The sequence below is a fragment of the Sardina pilchardus genome, chromosome 22 (genome assembly GCF_963854185.1).
Source record: "Sardina pilchardus chromosome 22, fSarPil1.1, whole genome shotgun sequence".
Taxonomy (NCBI): domain Eukaryota; kingdom Metazoa; phylum Chordata; class Actinopteri; order Clupeiformes; family Clupeidae; genus Sardina; species Sardina pilchardus.
The window spans coordinates 18487070-18493793 of NC_085015.1; the positions used below are offsets into that span (position 1 = coordinate 18487070).

The 6724-nt window shown below is 41.9% G+C and overlaps 1 long non-coding RNA gene across 1 annotated transcript; it reads left to right on the forward strand.

Moving 5' to 3' along the window:
- The first annotated feature begins 1473 nt into the window (after window positions 1-1473).
- On the forward strand, window positions 1474-3111 carry LOC134070177 (uncharacterized). Its single transcript, XR_009936901.1, has 2 exons — window positions 1474-2113; window positions 2867-3111. It is a non-coding gene; the product is annotated as an uncharacterized LOC134070177 (long non-coding RNA).
- Window positions 3112-6724: the final 3613 nt, after the last annotated feature.

Below are 6724 nucleotides of genomic sequence, written 5' to 3' on the forward strand. Positions count from 1 at the left end.
CAAGAGAGGTCTCAGATCAAATTTGGCTTCAAATGAAAACTCTTCTGCACCTATTCCCTTTACAGATTCCAGAGGCTTAACACGCTGTGGGTAAAGTGAGTGTCCATTTCTAGATTAAATACTCTCATGAATCTATCATACTTCCATAGTGCATACACATCTATTATTTCAGACTAAGATTGATCTTTGGGTTCAGACTAAGTCGTCATTTTCAGAAGGGATTGTTTGTATTTGACACTGTGAAACTGGTCTGATGTATTTCATTTGACTCCCCTCTGCATTACCAGATACTTGTATGCTTTGCTGACCGTGCTTCTTATGGAGTAAATAATGGCATTGCTTATAACAACACCTCGCAAACCCACCATAAGACTGGGAGAATATATTGCTTTCCAGTATAGTTTTAGTGACAGCAAATCCTATCCAGCACATGCTTGAGGAATGAGAGTGAGGGGAAACGCAAGCATCTCGTAAACAGCACTAGCATAATTTCTACGCAAAAAGAGCATCTTCTGGGAGGTTTCAGTAGGCTCTAGCGAGTTCCAGAGAGCCTTTGTCATTTCACAGTTTAAACCCCCCAAGGACTTAATTATTTCATATGCCTTACTATGCGACTTCTGGGTATATACTTGGCTGATGCATGCATCACACATTCCTATGGCTCTATCACCACTGTGTGGTGAATGGAAATGCTTCAGTTTAATAAACTGTAAGATAAATATGCACATAGATCGATATATGCTACACATTAATAGGAGGGTGTGCCATAATTCTGATATCAGAGTCAAATCCATCCATCCATGTCCATGGTGGCTTTATATCCGTTATGAAAAAAATAAATGCGACTAAGCTACCAGGGTCATTAGCCTATAATTGGACGATTCGTGTCAGAATTCGCTTTAAATAACATTGGGAATATTGATGATTAGTTAGAGGCCTGGAAAGTTGTAATTAAAGCCTCTTACCCATCGTGTAAACTGCGAGCGTGTCGATGGTACTGCGTGGTCTACAGCCGCATGAACTCTGCGCACTCGCCAAATGCAACTGTTAGAAAGGTAACTGGCGCCCTCTATCAATACACCAGCGCTATCATCCACACGCCTGAGATGCCTCTGTTACTTTACATGTTGAAGGCTATTCAATTACAGCCTGTTTTGTCGGGACTGAAGTTTAATTGTGTTGATGTGACCTCTAAAACGGTAAGGAACAACATATGCGAACAGGACGTGTCAGTGTTCATTTGCTTTCATTTTTTTTTTTTTTTTTAAACGTTAACTTCACTAAAGCCAACTAAGTGACATATCTCGCATCAATGAGTTCGTGATCGCGAACATCGAATTTACCGGATAACAACGGAATAAATATGATGTCTTCTCCATATGATCAACTGCTGTGTGTTCTCTGAGATGGGCACTGACACCGACTGTGATTTCTGATATATTTGTATACGACGTCATCAAAGAAGGCGGGGCGCTAAACAGGTGTGTTGTGCAGGTGGGAAATGTGTGCCTCGAAAAACAAGTTAAATGTTGCCCTAATGCTAACAACCAGATACCACCGAGAGTTAAAGCATGGCCACGGCGAAATGTGTGGGTGCCTGTGTGCCTTTATTTGTTCTCGGAATCATTTTCGACATCGTCGGTTTGACAGTTTTACTGGTGGGAATTTTTGGAAATTTGCGTCTTGACGGGAGGTTTTATGGAGACTTTTTAATATACACTGGCGCAATCATCGTCTTCCTCAGTTTGATTTGGTGGATAATGTGGTACGCGGGAAACATCAAAGACACATCTATGGACTCTGACAAGAGCAGTCTGGACAGTTTCACACAATGGGCTAGAAAGTTATCCCAGAGGCTTTCGAAGAGTGGAATTAAAACTTTGGAGGCAGGAGAGAAATGCATTGGCAAGACGACCAACGGAGTTGTATCGATTCATGCTCCAACAAAAATAAGCTGGGAGAGTCCAACAGTCCATGGATACGATAACCAAGGATATGATCGAAGTCTTGACACTCCAGTGCAAAAAAATTTGGAACTGGGTACTTTCAAGAATTCCGGAGATTTGATGCAGATAAATGAAGATGGGAGAGTCGAACGACTTCTCTAGCCTTCGTACGTAACATAATTTCAAACATATTCAATTTAATTTCTGAAATACGTTTAATTTTGAGGGCATTGTGTGTTTATGTTGCTGCCATAAAGTACAGAACTATGACATCCATGACATTATCCCAACATGCAATTGACTGTTCTTCTTTTAAACAGGCTTGCTGCTTTTTCAATTACACAGGTTGAAGTCTTTGAACTCCACTTAAATTAACTCAGCTCAGGCTGATGTCAGTGTAAAGCCTATTGGATGTTGAGTAATTTATTGCATCTGCAGATCATTTTCTGAGGATGTCCTGAACAAGTTTGGATAAAGGGGCCCAAAACTATTGTACCATTCGATACGACCTCATTGTTTTAGTTATTTAGTAGTTTTAATAGTACAGTAGTATTAAGAGGTAATACTGGATGCTGGGAAAGGAGAGGTCATTGCCCCCTTTCAGTCAGTGAAACAATAATGATTGGTTGCCATATTGTGTACGTTAGGTCCAGCAGTAAGCAAACACTTCACTGCAGGCGTTCCTGTATGTTGCATGGGAATTTTCCATCAGGGAAATCGGCACTCTGCACACTACACAGGTGGTTCGAGTGGCAACACCCATGAATCAACAGTACAGTTGGGAAACAATCGTTTGTGCAATGTTTGTTCACTGCAATTAGACTCTTTTGACTACACAAAGCAGTTGTGATTTGAGATGAGGTTATCACATGCTCTGATAGCTAGCATAGGCCTAACCTCAGGATTTATTTATTTTCCAGGTGGTCACTGGTTCTCTTGCACACCAGCACTTAGAAGACTGAAGATGGCAAATCAATGTTCTTAATCTCTTTTCTTAATCTCTTTTCTCTTTGGATGGGTCTTATGCAGAAAATCACTACTTTCATTTCAGAAAGATCTTGCACATTTCAGTGTATATTATGGACATTTAATTTGAACATTTTAATTATTATTTTAATTATGTATTTTATGTGTGTTAATAAACAAAATATTTTTTATAAAAGGATGCTATTTTTATATTTTTATATAACATATATTTGGAGCGACTGAAGCGCTCCAAATATACCTCTATTGAACATATCTCCTTCTCGGCGGACTATGTAGAACATGCTCCAGGTAATGATGACACTCCCTCATTCAGCTTGACCTGAGTTGTCTAATGCTTAACAGACGTGAAATTGGATGATTTGATCCAGGAGTGCAGAATGAAGTAAGGCATTAATGCAGAGACTAGTACACTTAGATAGCAACTTATAACAACAGAACTTGTTTGATAGTTATATGATTGGGCAGGTGTCCTCACATTATTAGCCTACTGTACCTAAACTTAAAGAAGCTTTTGCCTTATATTTCTATGTATAGCCTAGCTTACATGACTTAGGTAAAGGTTCTCCTCCCAATGTTTTGACTTAATAAGCGAGCAAAGTCAAAAGAAAATCTAGGCTATATTGTAAGAACTTCTCAGCAAAAATAAACAGCCATACACACATAAGCACACATAAACACGCACACACACATGCATACATTTTGTCTTAATGGGTGGTTTGTATAGTTGACCAATTAAGTTAATTGACACTGCTTGTATATCCAGCTTAGTCATAGCACCCCTTGACATTGTATGAGATTTTTATAACATAATCACATGCTGAGCTACAGTAGCTGAAGACCACTTTAGTCTCACATCCCTTCCATATGATGTCAGGGAACTAATATAATCTATAGGATACATGTGATGCTAAGGAGCCGTATACAAGGCCTTATCCATCAATCACAGTTCATATAACAAAGACTGTAGGGTAAATCTCATCTGTCATCAAGTGGATCTACTTGTAGTTCAAGATTTTTGCTATGCGGAACATGTCGGCAGTGTTCAAATATTGCGGGAATGCATCCTTGTCCTTCAAGAGAGCTCTACCCCTCAGCTTGCCACTTTCAGTCCAAGGCTGGTTGAGGACAGACAAAGGAACATCTCTCCGAACATGGACTACACAAATTACCTCGGCCGCTGCATCGGCTTCTTCCTCCTGGCTGTGGCGTTCGACGCAATCGGCCTCATCCTCTTCTTCCTCGGCATCTTCGCTCCCCTGAGTTTCTGGGACTTCTTCGTCCTCTCGGGACCCCTCATCATCTTCATCAGCCTCGCCTTCTGGATATTTTGGTACCTGGGGAACCTTATGGTCCCCGCATCAGACGTTCTTGTGAAATGACGCTTGTGCGGGGAGAAGGTCAGTGTCTGTGTCTGTGTCTGAAACTGGATTTCACTGCTGCTAGTTTATTGCACTGGAGATAGACTCTCAAGGAGAAGACTGGTGGACTTCAGGAAATGGCAGAGGACTCAACCAAGAACCAAAACAAAACTGCAATCTCTCCTGTAACATCCCAGAGAACATGAGGTGTGTTTACCCTCACATTAAGACTCTTCCAGCCCTGGGGATAAACTAAAAGGGGCAGCTTCCTCCACATGGATTAAACCCATAGACGGAAAAAAGAGCTTTTAATCTAGGCTACGTCTAGAGAACCAGCCCTCATTGTGTGGAAATATATCAGAATACACATTTAAGCATATTATCCTCAATTCAGCTGTTGTTATCAGTAAAGTTAAGTGTATTCTGACATAATAGTGAAAATCCTTTTGGCTTTCATAAAGACTGCTGAACACACCTATGCCCCTTTCTTGAATACTCTGGAAACCAAGGGAGGGGAAACATTATCACAGCTCTCAGATGAACACATAACAGTATTTTGTGAATGTGATCATTTCACAAGGAACTGAGAACTCGGACGGGAAAGCTGACATGCTACCAGACCAACGCAGGGTTTTAACACCACCAGCATGAGGAACCTGTTCGTCTGGAAGTGTCACACCCTCTGATGTGGCGTATTATCTTACTGGGGCAGGGGAGGAGGAAATGGAAGATTTTCCAATCACCTTCATCGTGACTAAGGACTTGACAGCCGCAAAACAGGACTGTAGTTGTTTTGCCACGAAGAAAACATGCCATGTCCCCCTGTTTCTAAATATCTTTGTTTGAGCACCTCCATAGGTAAAACTAATTCACAACTGACACCTCCATTGACTGTTGTTGGCTCTCTTTGCACGATATTTGAACCTTTGATAGTACCATAGCCTATACAGGAAATAAGACATGAAAGCAGAAGCTTAAAATATGACATGGAGTCTGCAAGCTCGGCTTTATATCTCTCTATTGTGTAAATGTTCAATGGGAATATAAGATGATTGTATATAATGTAACTAAATAAATTCTAAAATCACAATTTCAACTTTCAAGTCAGGGAGTAGTCATCAGTGTGCCATGCTGTGTTGAAGGAGCGATACAGCATAATTGATATGTATGTTGTAGTTCATGATGAGATGCATTAATGATCTTCTGTCCCCTACTGTGAGCATATACGCTCTGTGGCCTACTTACAGTTCTTTGTGCCATAGGATCACAAGAGCATCAACTGTCTAAGGTCATTTTTTGACAGAGCTGGTGGAAAAGCTTCAGAGGAGAGGGAGGTAGAAAAGTCAGACGTTCATCACTTATTCATTGTGGCGGCTTGCGTGGCTTTGAGTAATCAAGCAGTGTTTGTGTCAAGTGACGGTTGTCGTTTCAGTAACCCAGTCCATGTTCAGAGACGGATCAGGTTGCCCCATTCACAACAACTGTGTCAAGAGGAGAGCGCTTTGGGTTGCCATCTCCGACACCTTTGCTTGGCCCGCCTCCCTGGCCTAGCAGGTGAATTTGACACTCCTGCACACCACTGCTAACAGTGAGATCAAGTTTCCCCCCCTGACTACAGCCAGAACCGGGACGGCGAGATCTCATCGTAAGCCGCTGTTGGCATCACAAAAGCTATTGTTCCCAACTGACCACAGCACAGATATTCCGAGCAACAAATCCATCAGCATGCTGGAACACACGTTCCTTAGGGGCGAGTTTGAGAAGCAAAAGGCATAACAGTGAGATGTGTCCAGCAAGCCTGCACCAAACACCATGGTAGGAGGACCCACAACAAACTAGCCTACACCTTGTGGCAAAATAAACACACTCGACGGGAAACGGCTCCCAGAAAGCCTCTTATGTTACTTCAGTCAGCTCCACAAAAAAATAACCCCCGGTGACATTTCTCCGAATAAAGCCATTTTGAGTAGGGTGTATGCTGCGGTGCCCCTTTCTCTGACACGATTTCACACGCAGGGGGTTGTCGGTTCGGGCAGAAGGGGCTGGGTAAAATGCCCTGTCAAAAACTCGAATACAGCTTTCACTCCATTTTCAAGATGAATGAATTTTGAAGAGGGGGTTAGAATGTCCCTGCCTATTTCACTCCAAAATATGAATGGGAGAGCGGGTAGCCACTCAGGGAATTCTTCACCTCTGTGTTACCCACTGGCATAAAATATTTTGGCTGTAAGGCATATTTTTTTTTTTTCGTTTGATATTAAGAGTCCTGTGATGGCTTACAAAACAGCAAGGTATCTAGCAGTCTGCTGTCATTAGTGGGCCTGTGTGTACAATATCAGCAGCTTGTCATCATTTTCAAATGACTCACACAGACACAACACTTTCCCGCAGGCTGATTAAATGTTCCCTGTGGCATGCTGTGTCATTGTTTGC